This window comes from Chiroxiphia lanceolata, chromosome 3, assembly GCF_009829145.1.
Source record: "Chiroxiphia lanceolata isolate bChiLan1 chromosome 3, bChiLan1.pri, whole genome shotgun sequence".
Classification (NCBI taxonomy): domain Eukaryota; kingdom Metazoa; phylum Chordata; class Aves; order Passeriformes; family Pipridae; genus Chiroxiphia; species Chiroxiphia lanceolata.
Genome location: NC_045639.1, coordinates 3,839,476 through 3,863,789, shown reverse-complemented (window position 1 = coordinate 3,863,789; position 24,314 = coordinate 3,839,476). Strand labels below are relative to the sequence as shown.

The 24,314-nt window shown below is 43.3% G+C and overlaps 1 protein-coding gene across 8 annotated transcripts in view; it reads right to left on the bottom strand.

The window, feature by feature from the left end:
* BMP2 (bone morphogenetic protein 2) overlaps nt 1–24,314 on the bottom strand; it is a 221,942-nt gene that overhangs the window by 92,078 nt on the left and 105,550 nt on the right. For 6 of the 8 annotated variants that reach the window (XR_004355839.1, XM_032681640.1, XM_032681643.1 and 3 more), the window contains one exon: nt 11,528–11,642. The gene's annotated coding sequence lies outside the window, so the exon portion shown is untranslated. Of the gene's footprint in view, nt 1–11,527; nt 11,643–12,010; nt 12,122–12,403; nt 12,459–24,314 lie in introns of those variants that run through there. The other 2 variants (XM_032681646.1, XM_032681647.1) reach the window with 2 other exon arrangements.

The following is a 24,314-nucleotide window of genomic DNA, read 5'->3' as shown; positions in this document are numbered from 1 at the left end:
GCTCCTGCACTAATATCCACCAACTCCTGCTGCCCTAGACAATCACTGGGGCTGACACACTCTGATCATTAATTCCTCAGCCAGGCCCTTGTTTTTCCCAAATGATCCAAGAGCTGTCAGTGGACAGCAGTGAAAACCAAAATATTTACTTTGATACAAAAATTGTATGTTCTTTACCTTCCTACTAAGAAGCCAGATGTCCAACCTGCTCTATTCTTAGCTCTGCCTGGTTCCTATGGGGACCATGTGGCAAATTAGCTTTCCCCAGCTGAACTGCACAGTCCTGTCCTACCTGTATCCCTAAGAAATTCCTGTGCCTTTCTTAGGAGTTTATAGCTCCTTTCATCTTTCCAGCTTCTTTTCCACTCCCGTGGCTGATGAGCACAGAGAGTAGGAAGTCTGGATAAAGGAGTAGCAGAATCCAGCACTAACCTCATAAGAAATGGAGAAGTAAGTGATAGGAAATTGGAAGATTATGTATAAAACACCAAAATAACTTCAGTTCCCTCCAGTTCTAATCCTCTTATTCATCTTAAAGACGAGACCACCTCTGTTTGGTTTTTTGGAGATGTGTTTGAGTTTAAGGTTCCCTTTTAATTATTTTTAAAAGGCTGAGGGGAAGGTTGGAGAGCTCTGAGCTGCAGGAATAGAAGCTGTGTCTATTCTCCTCTGTGTGAGGCTCTAACACTGCACACACTACAGGGGGCACATAAATCAGTCTGGCTGAGCAAATCAAGTGCTGTGGAGCACAACACAGTGGAGGATACCTGGAAGTCCCAGGCCCAGTCCCATCCCCACTCCAGCCACTCACCCTTGGCAGTGCCAGCAGGGAGCTCTGTATCTACTCTCTGGACAGACTGCAATCTTTCTTCCTTTGCTCAAAATATTTCTATGAAGAACACCTACAGCATTCGTGTTCAGTTTCCCTATTGAGTGTCTTTTTAATTACTTTTGAGATAAAATGTCTCAATTAGGCAACTGTTTGTTTTCATTAAGGGTTCAGTTTGGCTTGCTTCCAAGTAACTTTCTGGGCAGTCAAAACAGTAGAAGTATTGTAAATCAAAAAACTGTGTCCTAAAAGATAGATACATTTGCAGTATTTGCTGTTGAACAATCAGCCAAGCCCAAATATTACGTTGCAATTTTGAGAACTAAAATAAAATATAACAAGTTTCAAGATAAATACCCTTTCTACACTCACATCTTTACACAGCCTCTGTTTTCTGTATGTTGAAAGCACTAAGTTTGATAAGAAATGCAAATATAATGTTTGCAACAACAAATCTGTCACATCAGACTCCTGCAGCCCATACACTCAGACTGCACAACACACTTGGAAGAGAAAATCATTTTAGAGTGTCTTAGCACGGCGGGACCCATCCACAACCTGAACCTACCAATCAGCAGGATCTGAGTAATAAATGAGCCCACTTACAACTTCTCCAAACCTTATTTAAACCTGCAAAAGATGATGCAGAAGAGCAGTGTCAGCCTGTATGTTTTGAGACAAGCTTTCCAGCTCTCAAGCTGGTAGGCCCTGACCCTGTGAGCTGACACACAGCCCTGCTGTGCGCTCACAGCTGCCTCAGCCCCAGTTAAATCCAGTTGTTCTTCCACAGCCCCAAATCCTGTTTAACTTCCCTGGGTATCCTGCATTCACACCAGTGTGCAAAGAGCCCCCAGCCAGGGGCACAGGGCAGAACCAGATCCTATCTGCTCCCTGACTCTCTGCAGCACCTGGAAATGTAAATGCTTTCATTCCATAGGGGTTTCTGAGAGAATTTATTTGAAGCCTGAAAGTGATAAAGGGTAGTTTAAAATTTTCTATAGTAAACAATTACATATCCAGCATCTGTTTATCTTTTAAAAAATAAAAACAGTAAGAACTCTATTTAAATATTCAAAACTGAGATTTTTTTTTAACAAAGTCTGCTTACAGAAATCGGAAGGCCATTATCTTTAAGAGAATTTAAGAGAATAATACAATATTATAGAATTACAAGCATCTCTATGAAACGTTTGCCTGAGTTTCTGTGTAGCTGAAAGTGGTTACAAAAAGAACAACCTCACAAATGCAGAATCACACTCCCAAGATTAGGCACATCTTGCTCACAGTTTCAGTGGGTGCCCCATAGTACTTCTGGGGTCACAAAATGTAAAAAACTCTAAAAACAAGCAAGCATGTTAAGCCATAGATACTGGGAAAACCCCCAAAAATCTAAGGCAGACTCTTTTGAATAATCAAAAATACCATCAAACTATTTCACACACCCAACATGATGGAATATTCCAAGCAACTAGTAACAATAGGGACATGAAAAATAAAAACATAAGCTATTTGATGTGCATAAAAGAGGTTTTCACAAAGCAGGAGGTTTCTCAGAGGCATTCCAAGTTAAGCTATCTACTATCCCAAAGGAGAACTAGCTACTGTCTGTCATCGGTGCACTACTAACAGTTTATTAGTCTGCTGACATCTCCATCTAGAAAATACTGGTAAATTGTCTCGGGATGAGAGGCAACAGCGAGTGAAAAGGACTTGCTGTGATGTGGTGGTGGCAAGCAGGATTTTTTAGACATCTACACTTACTTTTGTGATAAAATGCTTCTAAGATGGTGTCACTTCCCTCCCAGACAGCCCAGCTTTTCTTAGCGCCTGATACGGGATCGGTGACCTTCTGTGAGTCGGAGCTAATCTCAGGATATGGCACATCTGTAGCAGGAGGAACAGCTGAGCAACACTTGTCCAGGCATAATTGAGCCTCAAGATTGCAGAGCAGTGTGTGATTAATTGGCTGAAGGATGCCTGATAAAGGGCAAGAGGATAATGACCTGCCTGGGTCAATGGGAGGTGCTCTGCTTATCGGGAAGCACAACAGGCATCAAGAGAAATGCTCCTGATCAAGGTCACAGGGAAAGGTGACAGATTCTGTGTGAGTGTGGATTTGAGGCATTTCAAAATCACATTCCATAGATGTGCACAGGGGTAAGTGTACTTAGGAAGAGAATTTTAATGCCTTTTATGGTTCTGGTTCCATGACCATTATTCCCAAAAGTACTGCCTTGAAAAGATCCACCGATCAGCTTTGCAAATACTTCCATGCCAACCTAGAGAAGGTAACACTAAAACAAGACAATTCTCATTTGATTTCCAGGTGGATATTCAAGCTTGTTCCAAGGTCCTCTGGGAAGCAAACAGGTGATGCTCCCACATTGGAAAAGGGAAAAGAACCATGTGGAACAACTCTGGGCAACATCTGTGGAGGCATACACCTGTGACTCTTGGTTTAGCAACTACTTTGGCTCTCTAGGCCTGCTCAGCTAAGCTGAAAAGAACAGGTATCACTTCTCCACACATCTGGCTTCCCAGCAACCACAACCTCCTTGGTGCACTCTCAGGGAAGGGAAGCCTTGGACATTTCTAAGGATGGACTCGCAGAACAAGTGCTGAGTGTAGGTCCATCTCAGTCTTGTTCTTCAGTCCACCAGGATGTTTTATGCAGAACAACTACATCTCATGCAAGAAGTTTGCAGCAACAAGCTGCTGCAAATATCAGCTGGGTAGGTTCAGGTAAATGTAACAAAATGATAGAAAACATTCATTTAAAATGATAGAGAGAGCATCAAACAAAAGATACCTTTTTATGACACTGTCCTGCAGAGGATTCCCTGTGTGTTATGGACAGTGCATCTTCTGGGATGCATCTCCCTCAACAACCTAAGCAAATTTGGCTGTGTAGATAGAAAAAGCCCAGGGGGTTCACACTTGGCTCATCTACCCAGATCTCCTTATGGGAACAGATAACTCTTGTCTTCCTTACTTTTTGGATGAACTGTTTGTTTACTCAAACAGCTCTCCCTCTTTCCCGGGTTGATAAGAATTTCACCTCTACCAACCACCTGAACAGGTTTTTTCCTCTTCAACTCTAAATATCCATAAAAGAGATTCTATGGGAGCTGAGCCCTTTACACTTCATGACTGCACTCCGGCTGCCTCTGCTCTAGCGATGCTTTTTTCATCTGCCACACAGATTTTCTTACGCTGAGGTTACTGCTCAATTACATGTTGCTTTTGGAAAATGGAGAGGATGGCAGTTTATTGGAAATAAGTGTGAGGTAGAGTCCTACAGGGAGGGAAGTCACTCTTTGAAGCTTCAGTCAGCATCGGTTTATACAGGCCACACAAGAGAAGGTGTGGTGGGTCACCAGCTGACAGATGCTCAGAAGAAATCAGAAGTCATACTGGTTTTGGCACAAATACAAATGGGCAAAGCATCAAGTGGAACAGGATTTTTGGTCCTTAATGGAAAGTTTTCCACTTCAAACAACCACAACAAGTAGAAAAAAAGAGCTTAAAAGTCATTCAGGACCAAAATAGTCAGAGCATGAACAGTAACAACGAAGAGTTTGCAACATTGAGAATTTTCACAATTATCTCCTCCCTCTCTGGGCAGATGTGCCCATTCCAATGAGTGAACCATGTGATGCTGATGGGATGAGCCAGGCAGATGGGAGTTCACGGTTTCCCACAGTTATCCCATTCCTTGTCAGAACCACCTGCAGCACGTACCTTCTGAGCCAACTGGAAATGCCCAAGTTGCCATGAGCCATCCATACCTTCACTCCGAGAATGAAAACACGATTCAAAGGGGGCTGCCCTTGAACACTGGCACGAGTATTGCCCATCTCCAGGGAGAAAGGATTTGGCTACTTCCTGGTTTGCTCAAAGAAGATTTATGGCTGATCATCATACAATAAGTGCTAGGTAAGGGTTATTAATCTTTCCAAACCCACTTCACATTAGTGACTAATTCAAGCTTATTTGGTGCATAAATCACACGGTACTAAAGCATCATGTTTTCCCTCCTCTTTGGCTGTAATTCTGAATCCTTGAGGGTGTTCTTTTACAAACTCCTAAGCTATTTATGTGGCTCCAAACGTGCTGAGCTGAATTCTAATTTATAATCCCACTTCTTGCTCATGCAGCACTTTCTCTCTCCGCAGCACCTGGCTTTCAAGTGTCCCACTTTGTAGTGCACGGCCCTCCAAGGATTTTTCAATAATAGACCTCAAATCCAGCTCTAAAAGCAGCTCCCCTCAGTGCTACAGAGCACGACAGAGCCCTCACATCCTACTGAAGCACAGAGGTGAGAGGATTAACTACAGGAATTTGCAAGGTGGGACTCACACGGAAAAGCTCAGCACTATTTCTGTCTTTGTCCTCATACAAATAGTTTGGTTGTATTAAAAATGCACATCAGGCTTATAGAGGGTATTTTCCTTCTTGCTCTGAGGACCATGGTGTTCTCTAAAACATAAAGCACTGAACTCATCTTCTCCTCCTCCCCTGGACATGGCTGTTCCCTTTCAGACCAAAACAACTGGCATGGCCAGAGCCATCCGCACGACGAGAACGCTGCTCCCTGCTTGTGGAGAACAAGAGTTCCATGCTCTCAGAATTAAGATTTTATATGAAGACATGCAGATTGATATTTTAGTTCAAATCAAACTACACACAAACTGTACTGCCACGAGTGTGGTCGTTCTTCCTGCAACAACTCTCACAAACTCATAAAAACACATGTAATGTCACCCCCCATTAGGAGGCTGGAATTTATCATAAATACATTTTATCCTAAGAACAACAAGCTCTTCAGTTTCCTCCAGATAAGTGCTTGGGGTTTTTACCTCTCAGAGTGCTGTTACAATTCACCAATCTGATCTATACATAGGCTACAGTCACTAATTAATTCAGTCTACCACTCTTATTCAAGCATTTTATATCATGGAATATTATTCCACAGGCACTCTCTACTATTAAAAAATCACTACATTTGATTTTCTTTTATGGTCTGTGTTTGTTATGCCTTTGCCTCTATCTGAGCTTTACCACTAGGTCAAGAAAGGCACAAATACAAAATACTTTCTCCCTACCTTACTGTCTTTCCATGTTCTCTAGACAAATCGAAGCAAGTTAAAATACATCCACAAAAGCAACTCCTGGTTGTTAAACAGATGGAGAAACCAGAATTGCGATTATTTCCAGAAATTTCCAGCCAGGCAATGCCAACTACAGTCCTCCTTTGTCTATAATAAAGAGACAAAGCCATGGCTGACCCAGCATTTTAGAACTGGGACACCACCTGCACTAGGATAAGGGACATGTTGGTCTCCCAAACACTTAGAATGAGAAGCACTGAGGAAAAGTCTGATAGATTAGTGCCTCACTCTTCTCTGGTATTTTTCATCTCAAAGTGTCTCACAAAGCAAATCAATGTTATTATTCCTCCTTTTCTTGTCCAAGGCCATCTAGCATGGATACAAGATGAATGTTAGTGCTCTGAAATGCTACTCACACACAAGCCATGCACTCTCCCTAAAAAAGCACTACAGGTATGTTATCTCCAGAAACATGTAATCTGGTGTTCACAGTATGAATCTAATACTAAGTTTCTAAAAGAAATTAAAATAAAATAAGAGAAATTACAAATAAGGAGCAACTTATAGGGACTGGCTTTTAAGGCATCTGCCTTGAGATCTGCAGTGCAGAAATAACATCGCTCTGACATCACAAGTATGGACTTCTGTGCATTGAGAAAATCCTGCTGTTTATTTGGAACTTTTGAAGTCTAGTATCAATATAGCTTCTTAGTCCCCAGGGTGTCCTCAAGGTTTGAGATGTGTATTTTTAACTTCCATACTTACTGACATTCCATTCAGGCTGTTTGGCTGTTCTCCCCATCGGGGCTCCATCAGCCATCGCTCTGATTTCGGCACCACTGCGTTTATTTGCTTTACCATTCCCTAAACCCGTGTGAAGAGGTGTGGCCTGCTCTGGCAATCAGCTCACCCACACAAAAACTGTGTTAACTCACGAGCCAAAGCTCTTCGAGGGCATTTTTCTACTTTTTAGCATGAATGTAGAATATTTTAGAAAGCTTGTTGTAGAACAGGGTGATCCTGGAAGAGGATAGAAAGTGCTTCATTCCTGATTTACAGCGTTGGAATTCAAGGGTGCCATTAGGGAAATACAGATCGTGTCTGTCAAAGAAAATGTCACCCCTCGGTTTTAATAAGGCAAAGAAGATTCAGGGCTTTCAGAGCCTGGCATTTGATGCCACCATCAGAATCAGAAATGCAGCCAGGAAGCAGCAGTCCTCAAGGTGGCACTGCTCAAGTCCTCTCTATTTCTCACCTGGATGGAAGGAAGGTTATGACCACATGAAATTTGAGTTTATTCTCACTGGTATCAGTCTTGATGACAAATAACTATTTTCCCATGAAAATTCTTCTCTCTGTATGACATCACTCACAATATATCCATCCTGATATTGTATGGAAAAGTAACAAACACAACCAGGGCCTGGTCTTGGCGGGGGTGACTAAGGACAGACACAGTTTGGATTTCAGCACTGCCCAAGTCATTGCATGTAGTCCTCTGAGAGCAAAATGGAAAGAAGAAAAGCAAGCTGGACACTCCAACCTAGCTGGCAGGAGCACAGGAATTTTTTTTTTTTAGCTGCCATAAAGACCTACTGAAACAAGAGCTTCCCAAATCTCTGCAGGTATGTCTGTGACTTTTCCATCATCAGTAGCCTGCTGCTTAGGGAAGCAGAGCATTAGGCTTTCTTTAAAGGAGTTTTAAAAGCCCCTCTGTTCACTTTCAACTATTCATCACAGTCATTCCAAGTTCCCTTTTGCACCCCCCCTTTCTTCTTACTCACATCTGGTGCTGCAACCATAAATAATGAAGGAATGATGAAGATACTGGATGCTCTGTTCCAGTGTCCTCACAGGCAACCATTCAATTAAGTTGTTACATTTTCACCAAATGAACATATAAGAGAAGGGGTGGAGGGACAACGTTTCCCATTCTAGAATGTGGCTTTTAAATAGCACTTTATTAGCAGGGTCAGCAAGCACACAGGCTGAAAAATAAATAGCATATTTTAAAAAGAGGATTTTCTCCCCCAGTGAGTACATTTGCATTGAAAACTCCAGACAGAATAGACAAGAATTAGCAAAAGCATTTCAGGAGGGGGTGATCTCTGTCAATAGTTGGGTCTCCTGGCAAGACCTGGCATTTGCATCTCCTACACAGCAGAGGATGAAGTGGGAGAAGGCTGGTTTTAATTGTCTTTGCTGCAGATGTATGACATGACAGAATGTTGTCCCAACACAGGGACAGCACAGGTCTGACCACATCAGACAGTGCTTGGTGAGCATTTCTGTAGCCATGTGGCATTCCCTCTCTGTGTAAGCAGATCCTATTCCATGACTGATCTATCTGATTATGGAAATGGAGGGAAAACTGCAACCAGTTCTGCAATTTTTCCAAATGACAACTGAAATGACACTGACAGCACTAGGCCAGTTTACCTTCCATGTCCACCTTCACCAGAAGCTCTTTACTGCTGGTGTATGAGCTTCTCTGGGGAAGCCTCTGTAAGTGGGGACTTGAAGAAATGGGATTTGGCCAGTGGTCATTAAAGGGTTCTTTAAATGCAGGGTTATGGAAGATGGCACTTCCAATGGTCCAGGCAAACTGTTCAAGTATGAGCATTTCAAACTCTAGAACAAAGCTGTGAAAACTATGTTAAGCCTCCTTTCAAAACTCTCCTTCCCATACACTTATGGTGAAAAACATCTCATGAGAATAAATACCTTGCAGCCTATCTTCTCTGTAAAGGCTATTTTTGTTTGTCACTGTAATATACTCATTCTGGGTATTTTCTGAAGATGTTTTTGAGTTCCAGTGTCTTGAGGACAAGTACCACTGTAGTATTTATGTACCTGTGAGAACTGACCACAGAAAAAATGTTCCAGTTGTATGATCCACAATCTCACACGAACCAGGTCTTGCACACAGCTTAAAAGAAATGAATCTCAAGGGCTGCTCATCACCTCTAGAGTTCCCAGGGAAATCAGAAATCTTTTTGACTGCATCAGTGGATACAGTTACCTTTCTTGACTGCCCATCCTAATTTCTCAGCCTTGTTTTACTGAATACTCATAAAAAATTACTTGCATGCATATATAGCAAGTTGCCTGTGCACTCAGACAGCAAATGGAATACATGGAACTCCAGAAAAAGGCAAAAGCTGTAGCAATGTAAGATAGCAAAGCATTTGGAGTGGCTCCTGGCAGGGAGGCACTCAGAGGTTAAACTGGACTGCAGTGAAAGAAATCACTGCTGAAGAGTTCATTTATTTACGTTCCCATTAGAGGAGCCTACAAAGTCATACATCAACAGAAACAAACCATTTCAGTGCGTCCCCTGACTGAACATCCATCAGTGAATGTGATCTATGCCAGCGAGTCTTAGGAGTGACAAGATATTATTATTGTAGTGCCAAAGGAGGAGGGGGCAGGGGAAGGAACAAAAAGGAGTGCTGATCCTTGCCTTAACAATGAGCCCCTATTCCCTTGCACTGCACCTGAGCTCCAAGGCTTCAATCCCAACAATCTTTTTCCATTGGCCACAACAGCTAAGCTGTGGTTGCCTCACGCCTGGGGGGGCACCGGTTCTCCATGGAGTGCTTCCCTGTTTCCTTCAGAGGAGCCGCTCCTCCCGTGCCATCTCTGGCTACTGTATCACCTCTGCTAAATAAATGATATCATCTCGCTTCTCAGTACACAAGGCTTTACTCCTTCCCACTGTTTGCACTCACTGTTTATTTTTTTAAGCACCTAACCCTCTATTAATCCTCCAGACAGCACAAAGGATCCATTTGCCAGAGACAGCGATTAGAGCCGTAAGCACTCAGGCTTCCTGGGAAACACCTGTTCCGTGTTCAAACACCCACAGGAAAAAAACACAGCAAGGACAAACTGCTGGTGGAAATGGAGAGAAATGGGAGAAAACTCCTGCTGTGATGAGAGCTACCAACCTTTGGGCAGTGATCCTCTTGCCTCCTTCAATCAATGTGCAGAAAACACACAGAGCACCTACAATACCAAACTCACCTGCCTGTGACACTCGGTGGGCTCCTTGTGTTCCTCCTCTTCAGCTCTCAACAGAGTGCAGAAATGTGCAAACTGAAATGTTTTTGCAGGTATTTTCTTTATTATTTTTTCCTTTGCCCAAAATTTATATTAAAAAAGGCTGACAGCATCTTAAAATCGGAAATATTTCAACCAGCTCCATTTCTGAAGCATCATCAGCACCAAAACCGTCCGAGGTTTTGCATTTTTTTCTTCAAACACCACCAAACACCTGTCCCAATTTTTAAAAATGAGCATTTTAAGAGAGCATGAACATGGATTTGAGCTTTTGTAATTCTTTTGGTCAGTGATATAAACTTACAAAAAGCAGCCTTTGTGTAAACAAACATATAAAGAAAGGGTCAGTAACTAGATGGCTGTTGCATTTAGCTCCTTTGAATACAAAGGTAAGTGACAATAAACAAACAGAAATATCAAGTGGCACAGCATGGCTCTGAGGCATTCTCTGTTTTCATGAAATGAGCGAAAATTATGTAGCAAACAGATTATACAAGCACCCTACAGGCAGTAACTAAAGCTGGAAGAAGGCCAGGCTCCATTAATAGCTGCCATTTGATCTCGTGTGAGATCCCTGAACACCCAGTGCCTGATGAAGTCAGTGGAAAGGCTCCTATGGATTCCAAGAGGTGCTGTATTGAACCCAGCACAGCTGGCAAATGGTGCAAGGAACAGAGCTGATGCTACAGCAATTCAGTTCCTCACCACACTGGAAAGCAGGCTGTGGTAACACACTCCATAACCGTAATTCAGGACTGATCAGCTTTTCCCCTTTCCAGGGAAATCTGTTCTCTTGAGTACTTCTAAGCCTCTGAAATTAATGGGATTATTCAAGGAGTAATGCACCACAGAACCTGAATATTTATGGTAAGTCTACCACAGCGATTTCCAATGTACTGTGATCCAGAAATTCTGAATAAAACATCAAGAACGAAAAGACAGATCTTCAACTGATATAAATCAGCTGCTTCCCTTTCAAAGCTATGGAGCTGCAACAATTTGCAACTAACAAAACCACAGCTTACCATTTTCAAAATTAAAATAATTTTTGTAGTGTTTACAGCCAAGAGCAGACCCTTGCTTTTATTTTCTTACTGTAAAATAATAGTGCCTTTATTGTAAAATAATAGGTCATTTCTGTGCCACATATTTTTACTTATCACAAGTTACTAAGTTTTTACTCATCACAAAACTTAGGCATTGTAAGAAACTATTTGGACTCCAGTTGATTTCTTTTAAGTTTCACTGCTTATACATTAGTTACTTCTTTAAGAAGGCCCCAAAGGAATTGAAGCATGTATTAGGTAAGAAAATGCATACACAGGAATAATATAAAACACAGCTTTTCTTCTCTTTTCTAAACTCCTTTTAGAACATATGCTTTTAACACCACATAAAAACAAATGCATATATGTGTGTGTGTGTGTGTAATGCATACGTAGATCCATAGCTTTATTTATCTACATGTATGGTTATAGTAACAATCATCCTTTCATGGGGCTCATCAGTCACAGGTCTTACTCACCTGATGGGCAATTTGCCATCGGGGCCGTCCTGTCTGTCAGCACATCTTATCTGCTATCGTGCCTGTCTTCAGATCCATACTCACAGGTAAGGAAAGCTTGGGTAGCTGTCTCCTCCTAAACACAATAAAATTAAAGCTGTAATTAGCAGCCTGCCCTGGACACCAGGTTACATTCCACACCACATGGAGAGCCCGGGCAGGAGTGAAAGGTCTATTGGGACAATATAGGAGCCCAAAGGAGAAAGCTAGCCCTGATGTGGGCAAACTTGGAACCAGACTGCAAACAAGTGAGAACTGAACTCATCCTTCCTTCAGGTATTATAGACAGGAGCTTGTGCTTCAGTGGCTCTGATATTCCTACAAGACACTCTGGGTGGAAGAAAGTGGGTTTCAAGAAAATGAATTCACAAGCAGGTATTTCCCTATAAAGGCCTGTTAAGGTAAAAATGGCGAATAAAAATAGAACAAACAAAGTATTATGACCTTTTTGAAAAAGGAGATTTCAATAACTCCAAAAAAAAAATAATTGCAGGAATTCATTAAAAGTATATCAAATACTGTTAGCTCTGTGCATATGCTGCACACAGGTGAGCCCTGTGGTGGGGCTGCTGGAGCCGGCTGGAACCTTCTGGGACCAGCCATGCCTGGTAGGGGCAGCCCCAGCCTCCCCTCACAGCCTCAGGGAGGCCTCTCCTCTCCTCACAGCCCTGAGCAGCCCCCTCCTCACCTCACAGTCCTCAGGTAGCCTCCTCTACTCCTCACAGCCCTCAGGGAGCCCCCTCCTCTCCTCATGGCACTCGGGGCGCCCCCTCCTCTCCTCACAGCCCTCAGGGAGTCCCCTCCTCTCCTCATGGCCCCAAGCAGCCCCCTCCTCACCTCACAGCCCTCAGGTAGCCTCCTCCTCTCCTCACAGCCCTCAGGGAGCCCCTTCATCTCCTCCTGGCCATCAGGGAGCCCCCTCCTCTCCTCTCAGCTCTCAGAGCAGCCCTAGCCTCCCCTCACAGTCTTCAGGGAGCCCCCTCAAATAGCCTCCTCCTCTCCTCACAGCCCTCAGGGAGCCCCCTTCCTCACCCTCAGAGAACCCGCTCTTCTCCTCATAACTTCAGGGATCTCATTCTTCTCCTCGCAGCCTCGAGCAGCCCCTCTTCTCACAGCTTCACGGAGCCCCCTCCTCTCATCACAGCTTTAGGCAGCCCCCTCTTCTCCTCACAGCTTCAGGAGCCCCCTCCTCTCCTCACAGCCCTCAGGGAGCCCACTCTTCTCCTCACAACTTCAGGGATCCCACTCTTCTCCTCGCAGCCCCGGGCAGGTCACTCCTCTCCTCACAGCTTCAGGGAGCCCCCTCTTCTCCTCACAGCCCCGCCAGCCCTCTCCTCTTCTCACAGCCCTCAGTGAACCTCTCTTCTCCTCACAGCCCCAGAGAGCCCACTTCTTTCCTCACACCTTCAGGGATCCCCCTCCTCTTCTCTCCTCACAGAGAGACCTATGCCCGGGCACCCACAGCCAGGCAGGGAACAGCAGTGCTGCAGTTCCAAAATAATGAGAAATCAGCCACAAATGGGTCCTAAAGGTTTGCACAGGAGCTGAGCTGACAGTGGTGGCTAAACCCACCCCATTCCACATTAGCAGTGACAACCTGCAGCTTGTCACCCACCCTTTCCTCACAGATCTCTGCTGGGTGCTCTGAGGTGACTCCTGACACCCAGCAGCCCAGGACACACGACAATCTTACACTTCTAGAAGAAATTTGGGTTCAGTGATGCCACTTCCTAGCCAACAGGGATCATCCATTTTCATTAACCAAACTCAAGCAGCAGCTATGTCAAATGAATTAGCAACATGCACGTAGTCCCATCACATGTATTCTTGGAGTATCTGCGCTCCTCCTGACAGATCTGTCATTAATGCAAACGTACTTTAGTCCTGCTTATAATTGAAACCTCGCTCCTGGCCAGCCACTTGGCTGGGAGAGCCAGGAGAACTACTTTTTCCATGTTCACAAACATCTCTGCCAGTCCTCGGTGTCACCACCTGATTAGATCTCTGGCACTGCGGGCTCTGCTTTGGCATGGAGGGGAGCATCGCCTCACCGAGCCTGCCTAAAACGTGGACCTGAGGTTGAAGGCAGAAGAACAGCACACGTTCCACATACCAAACTCACTTTTCTGCAGATCAACTGGTTTTCCCTTAGTAAAAAGGAATAATTAACTAATGAGATCAATCAAGAACACAGGGTACCTAAACTACTGTTCCTTCCAAACCTCACCTACGTATCTGAACAGTAAAAGTGAAATAAAAAAACAGACACCAGTCTCTGGTTCCACCAAACCCTCCTTGAGCCGACAGAGCTGCTGAGCCACACAGAGAACGTGTGAACACAAGTTCACACCTTGGCCAAACCAGGGCAGACACTTGGGAGGCAAAAAGTCCATCCCAGTGTCCTTTCTAATGCTTTTCTCTGAAACAGCACCCATATTTTAATGTAAGTAAAATAATGTACTCTTACCCATGCTCAGCCTCAGAAACTGCTGAAACATTTCTGCCAGTCATTTCCGAGGGAATCCAGCCTGCAGCCGCCCTCAGCGTGGATGATTTCAGCACGCATAATAAAGGTTTAACAACATTAGAGGCTGCCACAATGGAAATTGTTGGGCTTTGCTGGTTTCACTTATAATAATGAAACATGGTTGAAAGCTAGCAGCAGTTTGATGTAGTAGTTTTACATAATAAAGACCCTTTTTTTAAATGAAACTAAATTGTTTTGCAGCCCCATGTTTTAACTTCCCAAGTTAATCTTGACTCATACGTTTTATTCTCACCGTATCACTGTATTTCATTGTTTCAACTTATACATACATTACACGAAAACAAATGTTAATATATACCATGTGTGCATACTGCTATACCCTAGTGAGTATTACACTGCTATACTGTACCATATGATAATAGAAAATCACCGCTATCAAACGTCATGTTTTCAAATTTCAGAATCAAAATGTTTTGACGCTTCTAAAGTAAAACTTCTCAGAATATTCCCTTCACAGCAAGTGCCCAACTCACTCTGACCTCAGCGAGCGCCTGACCTCCTGATGGGGTGTGCAAACCAAATTTGAAACTTTGAATTTTATTTCAATAAAGTTCTAGTTTCCAGCTAATTCTACCAACAACATCTAAACAACCACTCTGAGACTGCAAAGTGCTTGAGCAAACAGGTCAGCATCTGTGAAAATGGGTCATCTGTTCATTGAGAAAAAAAATGGGTTTTCTTCCTCTAACATTCAAAATTGTGAGGTTTTTATTTTTCTTTAATACTGAACAACTTTGGCCAGGAAAAAAAAAATTATTTAGCAATGCTACCACTGGGCAGTTTGTACCTGTGTTTTTGTTATTGATGTGGATGTTTTGCAGAGCTTAAGTTATTGAAGCTTCACAACCTGTGTAAATTGTTCATATATAAAAGCAGAGTAATCATAACCATAAAGCTGGAAAGACTTTCTTGTGTTATTGTTAAACATTAGCAGATCTCTCCCATATATCCGTGGCCTTCCCCAAGGTTCTTGTCACTGACTCTATCCCAATCTCCATCATTTAAGAAATAAGATTCATAAAACACAAATCATGACCAAAAAACAGACCCAAAGCTTGTTATGAGATGTGCAGAGTTCAGCTGAAAATCAAACATCCTCAGAGGAACAGCCAGAAACCTGGTTTGGAGAAGCACGTCTGGGAGTCATATTGGCATGGAAGGAGACTGAGGCCATTGCTGGAGTTGACTGAGAGCACCTTGGGACAGAAACTGCCCTGGCTTTATCTTCTCCTTCACTTCCAACAAGTTCCTAGTTCTCTTCTACATTGATTACTTTAATATTTTACAGACATCTCCCTTATGTAAATATAGGCTGGACGTTCTGTGCCGTTTATTTATAGCAGGTTATTCCACATGCAGATCCATGCAGTGTCTGCTGATAACATCCACTGCTTCTGCCAACAATCCAGGAACCAAACAACTATCTGCATATTCTCCTTCGGGCTACTCACAAGGTCCTCCAGTGCTCATTCTTCTACTATTGCCACACAGCCTTGAGACTTCAAAAAAAAAAAAAATAATCTGAGAGAAAATAAAAGCCATATGGGATAATTCTGCTGCTGGTGTGGATCATCTGAACTCCACTGCAGTCAGTGGGCCTGATTTTGACATCCTGTAAATGGACACAGCGCCAATAAAACCAAAGCTCTTCTCCATGTTCCAACCTACCAACACTCTACTTCCCTGCTCAAACTCCTTTTTTAATCTCATATCAAGGACTTGAGTTTATGCAGTCCAACAGATAGAGGGAGAGACCTACAGCTTTCTTGGACACTTGTGTCAGATGGCTCCTGCCTTCCAGGTAAACAGCTCAGTCCTCAAATCTCCTTTTCATCACTTCCTACATGATTGCTACACATCTCCCTGTTTCTCTTTAAGGCTTTCCACGGACAGACCTGTTGTCCACTTCTGTTGTAAAACAGTTTATATCAGAGACTCCCTGTGTATTGGGGTGGTAGACAGTGTCTTAACTTGCCACAAGCTGCAGCTTCAAAAAGCTTAATAAACTCAACTGAACAACAGCCTAAAAAAGGAAATAAAAGATTTAACAGGCTGGTATTTCTACCCCCTTCTGCTTTCTAGGAAAGACAAAATAAAACCCAAGCAAGCAGTGTCCAAACTGGAGTGCACGCACAGCCCTCCCCATTAACTCGGTGTTTGTCTGTGTTACCTATGAACCAACGTGGTTTCAATTTAGCTTCTTATTAATCTCGTGCATTTCTTTCAACTGCTATTTTAAAAATAGAAACTTCATGTTGAACATTTTAATGGCATTAAGTTTCAAAGGCAACAAGCTGCTGTACTGATTTTTTTTTCCCCAAAAAACTTTATTGCCAGATGTAAGTATGTGTGATTATTGATATTCTTTGTTTTCCCACAGGTTTCCTTTTTCCTTATTAAACAACATATCTGTATTTAAGCAGCTCCATGAAAGTTTGGTGAGGTCCATGAGAAATCATTAGTCACCAGCATGCAAATCCATCTCATCTAACTTCAGGCACTTTACTAAAATGCTTAAATTAGGAGTTCAGCTACCCTAAATTCCCCTTACACTCAGTAGAAACAACTACAAGACTGTTGGTACTTGCATCCCACCTAAATTTCTGAATTGCTTTCTGCAAGTAACTTATTTTTTCTTCACTGATTACCGAGGGCTCCAGGCCCACAGAGCAATTGGGTCTCCAATTTAAACAATTAACTATTAAGAATCTAATGCAAACTGGGATGAATCCAGACTCAGGGTCCCCAGCAGGACCAGCAAACAAGCAGAAAATCTGTCAGGAGCACATTTTTGGTTTAGTTCGTGTATATAATTTTAAATAAAGCTAATGACTGTTCTGCAGTTGCAGTGGACAACCTAATCTCAATGACTGTTTCAATGGTCCTTGGGTAAGATCAAAAGCCAAACACAGTCAACAGAAAACCAGCTAAAATTTTGGTAGGTTTTGGTGCACGTCAGGTTTGTGTTCAGCTCTGCTCAGCCTTCTCCCTCCCTCCCTCCCAGAGACAACCTCAGGGAACCACAGCCACAGAAGGCACTGATTTCATAAAGAACAGGATCGACTTCTTCATGAGTAGAGACATATCTGCTCTAGAAAAATGGGGACTAGTTCATGTGGGGAAATATGGGAATGTAAAAACAGCCGTGAATTCCCACCCAAGAGTTTTACAGTCTGAGGAGATGGCAGAGGATAGTCCTGACCCTGGGGAACTAAGGGAAACCTTCCCATACAGCTGTTGGTTAACCGGGCGATCAGCGATCACGCCGATTACAACATTTTAGTAGCAGTTCAAGAGATTCCTTCCCACCCACATCTGATAGTTCCCATCTCTTCAAAGAGGCTGCAGCCACACAAGCAGTGGATTCAGCATCCAGAGCAGCTTCTTCCACCACCAGGAGCTCTGCTCCAAGGTTCTGGCCCTTCCCCCATCACCTCCAATAACTCATTCCCACCACCCTGCCAGGCGTTTCCGTTCCTTCCCTTGTGCTAAATGCCAAATCAGCTGTTTATGTAGCTGTGCTCTGAGGGAGCAGAAATTTCCAGTGGGGAGACAGGAGCAATAACCTTGGTTTCTATCAGTGTTTTCAAGCAGTTGTCAGGGGTCCTTATGAGGTAAAATAAACAGCCCTAATCTCCAACTGCCCAGCCTCCCTAACGCACGGCTGGGACAGGTAAAGGGACCATTAAGAGACAGAACTGTTCTTTCCGGTGTGTAGGAAAAATGCACCTGATGGGACTGATCCAAAGCTTGCTGGAAATTAGTGAGTGGACTCCCACTGACTTCAGGGAGCTTTGGATCTGCTCTACAAAGCCAGGCAGCTGCAGAAGCTGCTGGAGACAAAGGAAAATATGCTCCAAAGGAATGGTGGCCCTGTGGTTGAGGTACTGGCGTGGTTTCAAGGGACTTGGATTCAGTCTTCACTTCCACCATTCCTGACCCTGTGCAAATCACTTAATTTCTCCACACATCAGCTTCCCCTTTGTAAGTCCAGGTATGTAACCTAGGGGTGTAATCCAGGAATGTCTGAAACAGGAGACAAATGCATGGAGACAGCAGCACCATCTCAGCATCTCAGTTACTCTTCTTCTACACCTCTGTGGGTCCAATAAGGTTTGTTACCTCCCAAACAGGGTACAAAAGTCAATGTCAAACCACATGCTGAGCTCCAAGGTCCTGCCTCCATATCCACAGTAATGCCAAGAGGCTTCTTGTACAGATAGTTTAGGCAGGTTTACAGGAGCTGGGACACAGCAGCACGGACAGAGTTGCATGACCCCAATCCAGCCAAGCAGAGGAGCATTTCTGTGACTCTGGAGTGTGTGACCAGACCCATAAAAGTGAAGGTAGCACAGAGAGAATGGCTCTCCTGGACTGGAGGTTTGGGAGAGGTGTTTTCATGGAGTTTCAATTATTTACACACTTGCTCAGAATAACCTCCCACCAACAGCTGGGGCTTCTGGCAGCCAAATGCAAACCATCTATTGTAATATTATTCTTCTGCTGTAGGAAACAAACTCTTCCAAGCAGAAGAAATTCTTTAAAAAATAATCCAAGCAAAGGCACAAATTAAGCCCCAGAAATTAAATACTGAAATAATTTTTACAGCATAGAAAGATCAAACTGCAAACAAGCTGCAAAAGCCATTACTAATTTTAACATTCCATTATTCCTTTTCTTTTTTTTTTCCAAAGTGTGATTCTTTTCTTCAAGCCAAGCATACTTTGCTGGGACCAAACCTTCACATTAGATTTCCTGTGCTGTGGATTTGATGAGATAAAGCAGTTTCTTAGGACCAAAAAATCACTTCCTTAAAGAAGCCCGTTCATAAATATTCTCAACAGCAATTAATGTCCCAGTGTAAGGAGCTCGTTTTGTGCCTCATTCCTCACTCAGGCAAGGCCTCCCCTCCAACAGCAGGACTGTAGTAGAGGGTCCTAATTTTGAAGGACAGAGAGGAATCACCCTGTAGCTCTCACCATTCCCTCCACATGAGCTGTTTTGGTTCTTCCAGGCAGGAAAAAGCAACCAAAGGTTGGACAGAGCTGCTCCCCCTCAAGTTCTCAAGCCTTGTGAAAAACGGACCATCCAGTGGTTTTCCAACTGTGTCTCCAGTTTGGGGATCCAGGACAACTCCCAGCATTTCTCCTCAGCAGAGTGAACAGAATTCCTGGTGGCACACAGCAGCTGGGCTGCCCCGAGTGCATTTATTCACCTTTGCAGCACCAGGAGGTTATAATAAAGGTATCCTCACTCCTGGTAGGTGGAGGGGGTAGAAACTATCGATTAAAAAATTGGGATGGAAAAGGGATTTTTCACACCCCTCAAACTCATGTGAGGCTTTGCCCTGGGAGTGCCCCAGTGCAGTGAGTGATGGGGTTTTAGTCAGCCCCTGGCATCTCTCAGGGCTGTACAAAACCCCAGAGCTGGGGTGGTCCCTGCTGAAAAGAGATCTAAAGCAGAAACTCAAGATGCATTAGAGAAGGTCACTTTGGACTTTTCTCTGCAGATATTAAACAAATATATCCCATTAAGATGCAGTATAATTCTCTTGTGTTTTGACAGGAACACACAGGAACCATGTTGAGATTGTCACAATAAAAGACAATGTGTAATATTCTTTAAAAAAAAACCCAGCTTTAGTCCTGCTCTTGTTGAAATGAGCATTTTCATCTTGTTTGAGCAATATTATAATGCACTAAAACCACAATGTGCTAGAACAGAGAATGAACAAAGCATTGGGATGCAGCAATTTACTTCAAGCCAGTGTCAACTTACCAATTAAATCACTTCTGAATACTTTATGGGGCTCTAACCTTATAAACAAATCAACAATAATCATAAAGGTGCAATTCTTCAAGGCATTTTCACCTTTGAAAAGTCCCTCCCTTTTTGCAGGGAAAATCCTCTCCTTGCCATTCAGAAGAAAGAGAGAAATAAATGTGAGTATATGAAGTGATTATAAAAAGCCCACTGAACTGGAGTAACAATAATGCCTCAGTCTTGAAAACACAGAAAGTAAATGCAATTTTACATTAAAGATCTGAAAACAAACTCAAGGTTAATATTTTCAGGGGAAAAAAAACCTTTGATCTCTTTTTCTTTCCGGGGGGGAGCCAATATCAACACGAGTGATTTTGTACGATATTCAGGAGTCTTTATGTGGGTTAATAATGTTAGAGTTATTCCACTGCTTTTTCAAACTTTTCTGGAATCAGCTCCTTGGTGAAACAGGGCCCTATTGAAGACTCTTGAATTTGCATAGCATGTGCAAGACATTTAGATTTATATTCCATGTTAGGCTTGTGTGTTTAGAGTTTACTGGGGCATATGCAATTCATTGGCTGCATTGTTATCTTCACAATGAACAAGCACCCTCACTTCATCTGCAAGAAATACAGCCTTAAATGTAGAAAATTAAATTTCCACGAGAAAACGTGTTCCATGAAAATTTCCATCAGTAAAGGCTCAGCTCAAATGAACTAAGGCTGAAATACTTTGATTTGAGCCTACCTGGGTACCATGTGACCTATGTAGCAAAGTCATAATATCATTAAAAAATTATTACTTTGAAAGCACTGCTGTAATGACAACTATTCCCATCACAGTTCTCTCTCTAAAAGCCTTTGGGTGTGTTCTGTGATGAATTTGCCCACACAAACCGACAGAATCCGCCCTGAAGACTTTACAAACTCCAGAGGTAAAGGAAACAATTATCTCGACAACACCGTTTTCTGGTTTCCACAGAAATATTGATGCTGAACGCAGAAAGTCACCTGAAGAAATCTGTAATCAGTGGGTTTGGTTTGATATTTGTGAGACACCATAGTTCACATTTGTCTGGCACCACCGGAATGTGGACTTCCAGGCTCCATAATAAGTAGGAATTGTGGGACAGGGCAGTACAATGCAAGGGGACAGAAGAGTTTGGCTGTGATGGCAGACGTTGGAAGGCAGAGGGAGCATCGCTGCTGTCACCGTGTGGGTCAGAGGGAGGCACGGCAGGAAGGAGATCCAGGAGAGCTGAGAAAAGCAGCACCTACAGTGAATAGAGTGAATTAATTTGGGCAAAAATGAGAAGAAAGTGAGCCACTAGAAAAGCCCACCAAGGGGAGCCGTGAGGACAAATAAATGCAACAAAAAAAGTTTGTGGAAGAGATTGTATGGTGCAGAGCCTGTGATAGCAGAAGGCTGGATCTGTGTCTCAGCAGGTCTCGTCTACTTCTTCTGTTCCCAGTTTCCTTCCCAAATCCCTGAGCCCGTGCCATTACACTGAATGAAAGATTTGCCAACAGGATCAGCCCAGCTACTGCAGAACACATGTGCTTTCTGCAGGGCAAGAGAAAGGAATTCATGGATCATAAAGGACTGACTACTGTGCTTTCCATTTTCATTTCTTTCACTAAGAACTTAATATTTGTTTTCTTACTGTTTCATTAAACTACAAAACTTTCCTTCGGGCCATTGGCCTTTTCTTCTCAAAGAGGTGGCTAATTTGGCTGTGAAGCTGGTGGTCCACAGGAGAATCAAATGCATCTCTTCAGAAGACATGGGAGAGATGCATTGCAGCACCCTTTGAAACTGCTCCTGTCTTTACTGAGGAGTTGTATCCACCAAATCAGGTTAGAAAACTGGATCAATATTGACAAACATCAATATATATATTATGGTGGGATACAGACCATCTGAATTTAAAGCAAATTTGGATCCAAGTGAAATTTGGAGCAGTCAGAGATTTTAATTCCATAATCATTTCAGATGTGCAGCTCCCAGAGAGAAATCAAGCAGCAGCTTTGCCTTCAAACCCTCAGTCTCTCGTCAGTATAAACAACAGTATTAAAGACCATGGGGGGGTTCCTGCTCCTTTATTTACTGCAAACCACTCCAGATCCATTATCTGTGTGTCAGTCACCTGTGTCACGCTGAGCAGTTCTTCTGCAAACACAAGAGCTGGTGATTTTTTTCCAACTACACAAAACAAATCCACAGGGAGGATGTGGGAATAGAAAGGCCTGTTCTGACAGTGTTGAGGGGAGAAGGTGTAGCTCTGTGTCCAAAGGGGCTGCCATGTCTTTGTTTATTTTTTAATATAAAATAGCTCACTGACTTCAGCTCTGGTATGCACCTCAGACAGAGATCAATAAAAAGTTTGGTTTCTTTTTTTTTTTTAATCTTAAGGAATAATGCTAATAATTACCATGAGTATTCCCCAGCACAACTCACTCCCTCTGCATCTGTGGGGAGTGGCTACCCCAACATTATCTGCAGATGATATCATTACACAGGTTAAAAAATGAAAAATTAAATCCAACATTTAGACTAAAATAACCCAAAAGGCCTGTTTTGCCTTGGCTTAGAGACAGAGGTCACAGCAAAACATAATTATGGACACCTAATAAAGAATATACAAAACATCACCATCACTCCCACATCACAAAATCTGGTGACTATCCCAGCTCTGACCAACAGGTTGCTGCAAATCTGAAATCACTGAAGTAATGATGTAACATGGACTAATCCCTTTGGTCTTTGAATAGAAGGTGGACACCAGTTCTAAAATATATTCTATTTTCCTCCAGATCATTAATGAAGAATTCATACCCATCCAGGCACCCTGGTAATATGGGTCATTGCTATCAATCCAAAAGGAGATGCTGTCATGCAAAAATGACATTTGTCCACTAGACTTGTTATTTTTTTCCCTAAACTTCTGTAAATACAGCTTCAGTAACTATATTGCAAATAGGCCAAAGACTTTTTACGTAAGAGATGGATTGAGGATGTGGAGAGGAAAATAACTGTGAACAGCAAAGAAGGAAGAGAATTTATACCATGGGACTCTTAAGGCTGAGAGATATTGGAAGAAAGTAACTAGAAAGACTACAAGAAACACATTTAAAATAAAATAACCAGTAATACAGAGAGTCAATGGATATGACCTGTTGGAGCGGGTCCAGAGGAGGCCACCAAGATAATTAGAGGGACAGAGCACCTGTACCATGAGGAAAGGCTGAGAGAATTGGGATAGTTCAGCCTGGAGAAGAGAAGGCTTTGGGCTGAACCAATTGTGGCCTTCTGGTACCTGAAGGGAGCTGACAATAAATATAGAGAAGGACTATTTACAAGAGCATGGAGTGACAGGAAAAGGGGGAATGGCTTCACACTGACAGAGAGTAGGTTTGGATTAGATATTAGGGAAACATTCTTTGTGAGGGTGGTGAGGCCCTGGCACAGGTTGCCCAGGGAAGCTGTGCATGCCCCATCCCTGGAAGTGTTCAAAGCCAGGTTGGATGGAGCTCTGAGCAACCTGGGATAGTGGAAGGTGTCCCTGCCCATGGCAGGGGGTTGGAACAAGATGGTCTGAAAGGTCCCTTCCATCCCAAACCATTCTGTGATTCTGTGATCAGAAATTGCAGCAAAATCCTACCCCTATGGAATCAGTGAGAATTTTCCACTCCATTAATTTGGGTTGGGATTCCTCCTTTGGAAAGCAACAAATCCAAAGTAAACTTAATGCTAATGAGAAGTAAATAAGAAAGTGCTGCAGGGCAACCTGAACTGCTGATGAACTGGAAGGCATTACCATAAAGGAGGGGGGGTGGTGTCACTGCTGTATTCCCAAGAGCAGCACTGCTTGGAATCCTTAGAGCAGGAACACATCAGACATCAGGGTTCTCAGTGGAGACAACCTGACCTGATTTCAGATGTGCACAACACAAGCCTTAGCACCCTGTGCAGCACAAGGCACTGCTGAAAAAACTCTGGGAGATTCAGGGACAGATGATAACTTAACATGAGGTTCTATCTATACAAGTAAATGAAGTGTGCCTGGGAACACTCCTGGGCATGGAGGCCAGCTGGCACGGACCGGCCTGAGTCCCTGCCAGTAAACACCCTCAACCTTCAAAACATGGATGCAAACAGCCCACTGGGACAGTCCCAGGAACATCCCTGCTGCCAAACCCCAGAACTACCCGGGGCAGCACTGGCTGGCACTTGTCAAAACCTCACCAGGACTGTTCTGACAGTTCACTGGCCCTGGAACATTCCTGCACACGGTTCAATCCGTTAGCAGAGACACAATGAGTGAGCTCCTGTCCCCTTTGTGCCCAGGAGAAGCATTTCTCTGGTGCAGAACAGCCTTTCTCACTGATCCACCCCTTCTCCCATCCCAAACCATCTCCCCTCCTGTTTCCACAT